The sequence below is a fragment of the Solanum lycopersicum genome, chromosome 3 (genome assembly GCF_036512215.1).
Source record: "Solanum lycopersicum chromosome 3, SLM_r2.1".
NCBI classification, from domain to species: Eukaryota; Viridiplantae; Streptophyta; class Magnoliopsida; order Solanales; family Solanaceae; genus Solanum; species Solanum lycopersicum.
In genome coordinates this window covers 23925680-23938582 of record NC_090802.1, presented here as the reverse complement: position 1 = coordinate 23938582, position 12903 = coordinate 23925680, and positions in this window count along the sequence as shown.

Sequence of the window (12903 nt, the reverse complement as noted above, 5' to 3'; positions counted from 1 at the left end):
TAACAACAAAGATGAAATAGAGGCAGCAAACTTTGGTTTAACTGTGGCACTTGAGCTTGGATGCAACAACATTCTTTTTGAACTTGATTCTCAAGTAGTAGTGCAATGGGTCGTAAAGAAGAAAGTCCCTCAATGAAGCATCATCACTAAACTTGGAAGACTGCAACATCTTATCAATCAAGTACACAACATCAAATGCATTCATGTATTCAGAGAGGAAAATTGCGTAGTGGATGCATTGTCAAAACATAGTCACAATATTGCCAATCCTTTGGTATATTTCCACATCCACCAACTGCCAAAAGAAGCAAAGACCTAATATCAACTCGACTTATTAGAGATGCCTAGCTTTAGAAGAATGAAGACAAAGAGAATATTTTAACCTCCTTGAGGTTGTTTATCTTTTCAACTTAGCTATAATTAAAATTATACCTACATTTAATAGGTTAGTTTATTTTATAGTCTTTCTTGTACAGCGAGAGTCTCCCTAGTTTATGCTTCCTAGATACATTGTACTGAGAGGACTACTCTTCTTAGGTGCTTAGTATATTGGTTTCATCTTTTGTGTAAGGGGAGGAGTTGACTTCCTTTTGGGAAGTTGACTCTACACCATCTTAGTTGGAGATTAGGTTTATGTCCCCCTCTTTCTATTTTGCTTTTTTTATTAAAAATAAGGCCTGGGGGTGTTGCTCATCCCTTAACCCTCGAAGGGTAATAATTCAACAAAAAAAAGCAAATAATACAAAAATCCCAAAAATAAATACTAAACGATATATTACAAACCTCAAATACTAAACCATAAACCTTAAAACCAAAAAAACCTACATCCTAACCCTAATACTAACCTTAACCCTAACCCTAATAGTAAGAAAAACCAAAAAGTACAAAAAAAACCCTAGTCCATATAATAAATCCCAAAATCAAATCCTCACCAACAAATCCTAAAACCTAAAAAAACCTAATCCTAGACCTCACCATAAGTTAACCCTAACTGTAACCCTAAATCAATAACCCTAAACCTAAAGCACAAAATACAAAAATCGACACTTCAAACACTAAACATCGATTTTAAACCAAAAACCAAAAACCTAAAACCTAAAACCTAAAAACCCCTAAACTCTAACCCTAACCCTATCCCCAATACGAACCCTAACACTGTGCCTATCTTAACCCTAACCATAAACACCTAAATACTATACCAAAAGCAAAATATACTAAAACCCTAACATTAAAGGGTAAACGATTGATGTTACAACTCACATCCTTAACCTGAAATCCTAAAACAAAAAAAACAACCTAAACCCTAACCCATCCCTAACATTGACCCTAACCCTACTCTAAACTATATACCTGAAGATTAAATAACGAAACCCACACATTTAACATTAAACCTTTCACCACATGAGACCACACCCTAGAAGATATAGTACTCTATGAGGGCAACCTGCGTACTTGACTTCTCGGAGGTCTTATACAAGTCTTTTTGTATCGTTCATTAGATATACATAATGAAAAGTGGTGCAGAATAAAACATTTCATAAACATTCTTTGAGTCTTCAAAAATTCATTCATCTCAAACTTATATGAAATACCAAGTTTCATTTCATCAAATCATAGACACAAAAGTACTTTAGATATGATCCATACAATACCAATATAGAAATGCTTAGTCTATTACAATATCTTAATAAGAAAAATCAAAGACATCTATTCCCTCAATTCAAATGAGGACATACCTCACTACACTTGAACAATGCTATGATTAAAGTCTTGCTTCCAAAATCCTCCTCACCTACAAACCACAATAGAGATTGATAAAACAATGGAATTTGTAGAACCACATGTACTAAGTGTATCATAATGCATAAAAATCATGAAAATGTAAATTTAATGCATCTTTTGGTTAAAATATCATAATATAATCATAAGAAGATGAGACAATTCTATTCTCATGTACCCAAGGCCTACCAAGTAATATATTGTATGATGGCTTTGCGTCAATCACATGCATCCATGCGCTTGATCTCAAATCTCCCATGTTGATCTGTAATTTAATAGAGCCTATGGACCTCTGCCCACCTTGATTAAATTCTTGTATCGACAAACGACTTTCACTAAGTTCTCCAGTCGTGATGCCATGTTCCCTCAATGTGTGGAAAGGCAAAATGTTGACTCCATATCCTTCATCTATTAAGATTCTATTTATCTTCTTCTCTAGCACATGACCCACCATATACAAAGGACGAGTGTGTAGTGTTTCACCAAATAGAAGATTGTTATCCGTAAATGTGATTTTAGTATCACAGACATGTGCTTCTTGGGAAGAAAGTTCAATAGATTTTTCAGAAGATGAAAGAGACATCATTTCTGAGATTATCCATGTTTCTTTTTCTTCTTCCCCAGGAGACACTTTTGGTGAGGATTCACTTGTTGTTCCTTCTTTTAAAGTAGAAGGCACATTCATTGTTTGTCCTTTATACACATTGAAACATGATGCCTCAACATTGACTTAAGTAGACTTTGTACCGAATGAGCTTGTCAAGAATTCCTCTAGAGTCACAAGACATCGAGGTTTTTGGTAGTGATGCACTTCAATGTTTGCCCTTTTGGGGCGCTCGATTGATTTTTGCTTCTCTTATTTATTCACCATTTTTCGTCTAACCGGTTTCTTGAATACTTCTTTTCGTAAGCTTGACTTATCGCGTCTTCGACTAGTTACAAGAATCCAACCCTGATCACCATCTATGTCAACGTCATGTTCTACTGGCTTTTCTTCATGCTTTTCAGAGATATACATTTGGATTGGATCCAATGACCCAAACATGATAGAGATCTGGTTAGAACTAGCCTTCTCATCATCAAGGATAATTTTATTTTCGTTTACCAATCGCATCACTCTATCCTTAAAGACAAAACATTTTTCAAGAGGATGACTCACAAGTCTCTGATACTTGCAATAATTTGGGTCATTAGTTTTTGCAGCTTCATCGGGTCGCTTCATATCTTGCAAGTCAATGAGCTTTAACTCAAGTAGTTCATCAAAAATTTCAGAAACGTCATAATCCAAGAAGGGATATTCTTTTTTTTGCATCTCCCTTAGCGTCGACTTTTGATTTGAACGTGCTTGGAAAGTCGTTCACACATTTTGTATTACGCCCTTATTCGTGGTGAACTTTGGGGATGACAAATTTACACTCGTGGATTCTTTGTTGTCATTTTTGGGCAGAAACATGCTCCACCTCTTGGGTTCTTGTTTGTCCCTTCCATTGCGAGGATCATGGACAATAGTCATATCTTTTCTGGCAGATGTCATGCTCAACTCTATATCATGAGCGTGAGTAGCTAAATCCTCTAAAGATTATGGTTTTATTCCTTGCAAGATGTAAACAAGCTCCGAGTTCAAAGTTTAAATACACATTTCGATTGCAGAAGCTTCACTAAGCCCGTCCTTGCTATTAAGGCTCGCGTTTCTCCACCGATTTATGAAATCTATGACCGGTTCATCCTTCCTTTGGTGAGTATTCATGAGTTGTACCATGCTCACTGTTCCCCATGTGCTATAGAAGCGATTAAGAAACTCATGTTCTAGTTGCTCCCAACTATCAATAGAGTTAGGTTCGAGATCCGTGTACCAATCAAAGGAATTTTCTTTTAGAGAGCGAACAAACTGTTTGACAAGATAGTCTCTATATGTTCAAGCATTGTTACATGTCTCCACGAAGTGCGCGGCATGTTGTTTTGGATTTCCATTTCCCTTAAATTGTTGAAATTTGGGAGGTTGATAACCAGCAAGCATTTTAAAGTTATCAATCCTAGCAGTGTATGGCTTAGCATACATATGAGAAGACTTGGTGGAGACTTCATACTTATCTTTGATAGTGCCTTCAATAAACTCCTTCAAGCGATCGAGTGGGATCATTCCTTTAGAAGAAACTGGTATCTCGTTAAAAAACGGGGCTTTCTTAGCAGTATCTTCGATTTCTTTAACTTCAATGCCCCTTCCAGGTGCATGGCTCGCATCTCCATCTAAAAGTCCTTCTATCCTTTCCATCAACTTGTCAATTCGAGATTCTTGATGTTGTAAGTACTTCATCGATCCTTCTACCAACTTCGTTAGATTTGCGAGTTGTTCCTCAGGAGAGGAAACAACAGTCACCATCGTTTGCATGATCATCAGAGATGCAGGAGAGTAACATGGATTGTCGCGTAAGTTAATTTTTCAGTGGACTCACGTTACGCGATATACGTTGAGATGATTCATAAGTTTAATCACACTTCTCCCTTGTGGTAGAGTTCTTGGAACCAGATTGCTCAAGTTGAACCAATGTCTTCTTTATCTTGTCAGCAACACTACTTCTTTCTTCAAGAGCATTTGTGGAGGAACTTGCTCCTTTTAGAGTCGAAGACCTAAAAACAGGAGTTGAAGTGTTTGTTGTCCTAATGTAGCAGCCTTGCTTATCGTGACAACTCCAAAACTTCCAAAGGTAACACCAAGGATGTCTTCAACTTCAGTAGAGAACTTGGAGCTAGTGACCTTAGAGGCGGTTGATTGAGAGTTTTTTTTCATGGAAGTCATCTTGATATTCTTTGACTTTTGAAAAGTTGAGATGAGAGGTAAAGATTGTCCCACTGGGCGTGGCAGAATTTGTAGACAATAAAATTCTCGTCGAGAAAATAATAATCAAGAACGGAAAATTATAGCAACAATCGATTTTATTATTTCAAATGCGAGTGTTACAATCTCTATAATTCCTCTGAATTGGCCTTTTCAAATATAAATTCGAGGTCTTTAAAGCTTGTTCTTGAATCTATGATTAACTTGAACTTTAACTTTATCTTGATGTTGACTTTTATTTGCACTCAAGGACTTCGAGCTTGTTCTTGAATTCGGTGGTCTTGATCTTGATCGTTCTTGAACTTGAATGCTTGAATTCTTAAACTTGTAGCTTAATAGAGAATTAAATGGCGTTTATACCACAGAGTTTCTCTAGCTTTTTGTTTAGAACTTTCTCTCCCTTTTCTGAATTATGAGGAACCCTATTTATAGATTTAGAATAGAGGAGTTGCGATTTAAATAGGATTCCATTCAGCCAATCAGATTAAAGTTACATGGCATTTGGGATTATGGAGCTGGCTTGTCATCTTTGACACATGTCATGATTCTGTTGGTTTTCTTATTTGACCTTGCATGACACATCATCTGCACACATGGCGCCAAGATGGGCTCTAGAATGAGATGAGATTGGGTTTAACAAATTGGGTTCATCCAATGTAGCCCAAATCAATTAATTTAGACTTTAATTAAATCCATATTTATTGGACTTAAATATTTAACTCAATTATATCAACCCAAAATATTTATTTGGATTAACATATTAATGAATTCAATATAATCCGAATAGTTTTATAAATATATATTTAATAAATTTTAAATGATTACAACTTCTACTAAGTAATAAGGGGAAGAAAAAGGAAACTTTTACTTCACAAAGTTGCCAATGAAAAAGGATATGGATACAAGGCGATGACAACATTGCTCAGGTAGCTTGTGAACACTTCAAAGGAATATTTACTGGTGAATAAAAGATTATCAATGAGCATACCTTCAAATTCATTCGAAAGATTATTAATCAAGAAAAAAATGCTCCACTTACCATTGTTCTTAGTATTGATGAACTTTAATAGGTTTTTTACTCTTTGAATCCTAATTCTGCAGATAATGCCTTCTTTAGTGGACAAGTGATTCCTAAGTACTTCTCTCGTTCTTGTATTGTGCTGCTCCCTAAAGTGAATAATCCAAACATGCTAATTGATTTTAGTCCTATAAGTTTAAGTAAATTCACTTGCAATATAATTTCTAAGATAATGAGAAAAAAACTTAGGCCTATCCACACTTACTTAATCTCTACTAATCAATCAGTGTTTGTTAAAAGTAGAAGTATTTATAAGAACATCGTGCTTTCTCAAGAAATCATTCACCAAATTAAAAAACACAATATTGGTAGCAATGTCAACATTAAATTAGACATGGCAAAAGCATATGACAGGGTCTGTTGGTCTTATATATTCCAAGTGCTGAGGAAAATGGGATTTGATGAGGTGTTTATTTATATGGTGTAAAGAATAATGGCTAATAATTGGTACTCAATCATTGTCAGTGGTAAGAGATATGGTTTCTTTCAATACACTAGAGATCTCAAGCAAGGTGATCCACTTTCTCCAGACCTATTTATTTTTGGTGCTGAGTTACTATGAAGATCTCTATATAGGCTGCACAACAATTCAGATTATCATGGTTTCTTCATGGAAAGGAGATAGCCTTAGGTGAATCATTTGAGATTTGATGATGACATAATTTTATTCACATCTGGAAGATGCAAGACTCTAATACTCCTAATGGAAACTTTAAAGGAGTATGAAGATACTTCTGGGCAACTCACCAATGGATACAAAATCCAAGTGGACAAATTTAATGCAAAATAGTTAAAAGTTTGTGAAAGACATCAAAGTGAGCATGGTGAAGTGAATTAAACCTGCAGACCAGTGGATCAAAGTTAACACTGATGGCAGTGCAGTCACGAACCCTGGAAGGCTAGGGGCTAGTGGAATCTTGGGAGACAAACAAGGCAAAGTGGTGATGGCTTTTGAAACACAACTTGGAGAAGGAACTAACAACAAAGATGAAATAGAGGCAGCAAACTTTGGTTTAACTGTGGCACTTGAGCTTTGATGCAGCAACATTCTTTTTGAACTTGATTCTCAAGTAGTAGTGCAATGGGTCGTAAAGAAGAAAGTCCCTCAATGAAGCATCATCACTAAACTTGGAAGACTGCAACATCTTATCAATCAAGTACACAACATAAAATGCATTCATGTATTCAGAGAGGAAAATTGCGTAGCGGATGCATTGTCAAAACATAGTCACAATATTGCCAATCCTTTGGTATATTTCCACATCCACCAACTACCAAAAGAAGCAAAGACCTAATATCAACTCGACTTATTAGAGATGCCTAGCTTTAGAAGAATGAAGACAAAGAGAATATTTTAACCTCCTTGAGGTTGTTTATCTTTTCAACTTAGCTATAATTAAAATTATACCTACATTGAATAGGTTAGTTTATTTTGTAGTCTCTCTTGTACAGCGAGAGTCTCCCTAGTTTATGCTTCCTAGATACATTGTACTGAGAGGACTACTCTTCTTAGGTGCTTAGTATATTGGTTTCATCTTTTGTGTAAGGGGAGGAGTTGATTTCCTTTTGGGAAGTTGACTCTACACCATCTTAGTTGGAGATTAGGTTTATGTCCCCCTCTTTCTATTTTGCTTTTTTTATTAAAAATAAGGCCTGGGGGTGTTTCTCATCCCTTAACCCTCGAAGGGTAATAATTCAACAAAAAAAAGCAAATAATACAAAAATCCCAAAAATAAATACTAAACGATATATTACAAACCTCAAATACTAAACCATAAACCTTAAAACCAAAAAAACCTACATCCTAACCCTAATACTAACCTTAACCCTAACCCTTATAGTAAGAAAAACCAAAAAGTACAAAAAAAAACCCTAGTCCATATAATAAATCCCAAAATCAAATCCTCACCATCAAATCCTAAAACCTAAAAAAACCTAATCCTAGACCTCACCATAAGTTAACCCTAAGTGTAACCCTAAATCAATAACCCTAAACCTAAAGCACAAAATACAAAAATCGACACTTCAAACACTAAACATCGATTTTAAACCAAAAACCAAAAACCTAAAACCTAAAACCTAAAAACCCCTAAACTCTAACCCTAACCCTATCCCCAATACGAACCCTAACACTGTGCCTATCTTAACCCTAACCATAAACCCCTAAATACTATACCCAAAGCAAAATATACTAAAACCCTAACATTAAAGGGTAAACGATTGATGTTACAACTCATATCCTTAACCTGAAATCCTAAAACAAAAAAAATAACCTAAACCCTAACCCATCCCTAACATTGACCCAAACCCTACTCTAAACTATATACCTGAAGATTAAATACCGAAACCCACACATTTAACATTAAACCTTTCACCACATGAGACCACACCCTAGAAGATATAGTACTCTATGAGGGCAACCTGCGTACTTGACTTCTCGGAGGTCTTATACAAGTCTTTTTGTATCGTTCATTAGATATACATAATGAAAAGTGGTGCAGAATAAAACATTTCATAAACATTCTTTGAGTCTTCAAAAATTCATTCATCTCAAACTTATATGAAATACCAAGTTTCATTTCATCAAATCATAGACACAAAAGTACTTTAGATATGATCCATACAATACCAATATAGAAATGCTTAGTCTATTACAATGTCTTAATAAGAAAAATAAAAGACATCTATTCCCTCAATTCCAATGAGGACATACCTCACTACACTTGAACAATGCTATGATTAAAGTCTTGGTTCCAAAATCCTCCTCACCTACAAACCACAATAGAGATTGATAAAACAATGGAATTTGTAGAACCACATGTACTAAGTGTATCATAATGCATAAAAATCATGAAAATGTAGATTTAATGCATCTTTTGGTTAAAATATCATAATATAATCATAAGAATAGGATTTAACAACTTAGAAACACAAAAAAATTACTTAGACCATTTATCATATTTTTAGGAGCAACATTACAGTAACATACACCACCTTCAGGCATAGCTAAATGATTCTAAAGACCACCTATAATAAGATATACACCAAGCACATAAATATGAAATCCTGCTACCAAGAGTGATTCAACTAATGATCTTGGACAAGACCTAGGGACTCCAACTAACATCTTCAAAACCTATTGTGCATTCTCTAGATAGCATCCTATACCAACACCTAAACCTCGTACAACTTGTCTAACGCTAGAAGGTATCCCATATAAATAGACTAGGCAATAACTGACATTGAACATGATTGCAAGACACAGAATCCAGAGTGGAAACTTACTCCGATAGAGGGTGCTTTATTTACCAATATTAAAACATTGACACACATGGTTAAGGAATATGAACGGTGTGTTTTGTACTGTAGTCTCATTTTTTAACAAGAACTACTTTCCTTACCATACTCACTGTGAGCTAGCCTTTGTTCTCATAGTGTAATTTACATTAAAGGTTTATATAATGGGGTTCCATATAAGGTCATAACCCAATAACATTTACCCTACCAAAGATGTCCACTAGGGATACCTTACAATGGCGACAATAAGCTCATAATAAATTTCCTACGGATTCATATGATTTTGTTCCATTCAAATAACCTTAAGTCCATCATTCATTAAAAGAAGGATACTATTATGATTTTCGACTTCAAGAATCATAACTTTACCAATAGGTTCAAGGTTTCACATGAAGGACCTTGTTAACATCATTCAAGGTCTAATGTCATTCATACATACAAGATTAAAATACTATAGCATCCTAAGTCTAGAAATCTCATATTCACATTCATATATGCATCAAGAATGGGACATAATTCTTCCACCAAGACACACTAGGACTTCACTTTATCACATATTGCATATCATATTCAAGAAGCACATAGCACAACCTTTATCATCTTTAGATCACCCTATACACTACTACAACATAATCAATATAACCATAATATACTCATTTAGTCAAATACGAACAATGATGCATTAACTCTAAGACTAAACACATTAACACATAGTCATAGTCTACCATGATCACCTAAAAACATCAATAGAAAAACACATACTTTAACATTACTAACATGTAAATAGATATGATAATACTTCACAAAATAAACTATACAAATCATCATAATTGTTAAAATAGTGTTGACAAGGCCATGATTATCATAATCCATAAAGTAACGCCGATAAGGCCACATCAATTGCAAATAAATCACACAGCAACGCCAACATAAGGAACCATAAAAATCACAACATAATTGAAGTTAAATTAACATAAACTAATTAGAATTTAGGGCATCGTACCACCAATACATTCTCAACACTTCAATCCAATGTTAAATCAACCAATTCAATATCATAAGGCCCTTACAAATGGCCATAACCAATAACTCAAGAGATATAATATGATATTAAATGAAACTAGGTCCATCCTATATAGATCATCAATTTAATACGAACTATACATCAATTGAAAATAATTCTTTCATCATTCAATATCCCATAGGAAACTACACTAGACTTCATAAGCATTAGATAAAAATAACTTAACCCATAATGTAGTCATAAACTAGGTTTCGTCGATTATATGGGTTCATATACTAGTTGAGTTAAAATCAACTGATTAACAACAGTTCAATCAATATACTTTGCTTTAAAACCTTCAATGAAAGAACCCATGGATAGATCATATAAATTGGACGATTCATCTTTGAAAACTTAGACAACTTATTTGAAAGTTAAGCTCCTTGATGCATAGAGTTTCAAGGATAAAAACCCATACCTCAGTACGTCTAATATTCAAATTTCATGAAAAATCACCACTCAAACCTCCAATATAAGACTTTCCTTGAGTTTTGGACGTGGGTTGAGATTACAAATTAACCCCAAACTTAACAGTAAGTTGCACAAGCACAGTCACTATCGATGAATAACCAATTCACGCGGCGTTAGTCGTGTTATGGGCCATCCTGTCCTCAGTCGATTGGGTAAGAGCCTTGGAAATTGGATCTTAGCACTCATGTCTAATTATCCATCGAATCCCTCCACCTATGGGCCATCGACTAGGCCACTGGCTGTCGTTTGCCATCCGTAGATTTGACTGCCTTAGGTAGTTTTTGCCACCAACATTAGTCCTTCCTCAAGAACCCTTGGATGGTCCTTGGGAATGTTTTCCCAAAAGTTTACAAACCAAATATGTTCTTATAATACTTTAGGACCTCTCATAAGAATTTCATCCAAAAAGAACATGTAAAACTTTACAAAATAAGAAAAGACACATAAGGTCGTTCAAAGGAAAACTTTTCGAACGTCATAGGTGTTCATGGACGTTTGACCTCCAATGTTCACTTAAATTGAGACACTACCTATAAATACTATAATAACTCATTTAAGGACCTTCAAACCACATGAACCACACATAAAACACATAAAACACATATGAGGCACATAGGTGACTTAGTGGTCGAACGAATTGGTCGTCCCTTGACGTTTCAATTCCAAATTACCTATAACTCTAGACACTGACTCAATACCACATCTTACATAAATTTAGGACCTTAGAACATCATGAAAACCATTTTATTCTGTAGCTTCACCTAAGTCATTTTCAATATATTACATTCTCCCCACTAGGTCAACATTTGTCCTCAAATGACACATACCACTCTCCGAACACATCCAAAAATAGATATTCAAATTAGAAGCTCATGACCATACCATACAACACATAATTAAACACACATTCAATTATAAAAAACAATTTCACATAATCAAGAGCATCATAATACAATAAGAAACTAGAATATATTCTACAACTCATCATGCTAAAACTCAGACCCTTCATTCCGAATAGTAAAATTTTATTTTATATTCAATATCATGCTCATATAAATCAGTCATAACCATATTTCAACAATTTTAGACCGAATAATGAAATAGTCAAATTTGCAAAAAAAAATTACAGTGAAAAAGCAATGCTACAGTTAATTTAACTATATGAATGTGATGAAATCTAAGAAGAGGCTTTTCTGTGACCTCTAACAGGTTAACAACTCCGGTTGTATTCAAATTCAAGAATTTGGGTGTGAAAATGTGTCTAGCTAAGGTCATATTATCATATAGCATTGTCATACGACCTTCTTCCCTCATTATATCTGTGACACCCAAGTCACAAACCTAATCATCTCATCTCTAGGGTTAGATACTAAGGAAGGTGTATATCGATAAAATATTCCTCAATTCAAAGACTACTCAACAATACTAGTATTTCCATACTTGATATTGATAAACTCCTCTACCTTAACCTCCATCCTCTCACGGGAAAAGTAATTTCTTTGAAAAGCTTCCTCAAATTCTTTCCACTCAATAGGACCTGACTCAACCGACTTATTTTCATTCCACTGAGTGTACCACACTAGAGAAACATCCCTTACTTGATTCAAAACAAAATCCACCTTCTCCCTAGATGTACCCCATAGCACTCAACACCTTGTACACAATATCCAGAAACACTTGGGGATCTTTTCCCTCTTTAGAGCCAACAAATATAGGAGGATTCATCCTCACAAAATCTCTCAATCTAGATGTGATACTAATTTCCACAACATTCACTCTAGGATCCATACTAAATTCACTTGAGTAGTCACTTCTCAGGCTAAGGTAAGCGAAGCGTCTCTAATCTCCCTATTATTAAATTCCGGGGAACCACCGCCACATCATAACCTCCTTCCACATTAGGGACTCTATCACCTTGAGAAGCATGAAAACTTGCTCAAGTTTCTCAACTTTAGGAGGAATATTGTAATTCACATCATTATCCTCCACTATCCTATCTAGTGTCCTCCTCGTATTCATCTTCCTGGAAACACAAGGAAAATCATAAGAAAAGAGTACTTATAAAAAATTTCACTCTACTACACGACACAGGAGTAGAAAAGAAGGGAAACTCTATAATCTTATAATCTCTCGCCCGTAGATGTCTCGCGAATCACACTGACTGTCAAGACTCTATTAGACGCCTGTTGACACCAAATTTTGACAGATCTTTAATAAGTAATGTTATTCATTTAAATGTGTACATTTTAAATTTATATTAAGTTTAAAAATTTATTTTGCATAAACATTCATATTTTAGTATGTTTACATTGAAAAATTATTGCAAATATTATTTTAAAAAAATATTAAATATTCTTAATAAATTTTGAAATAATTTTT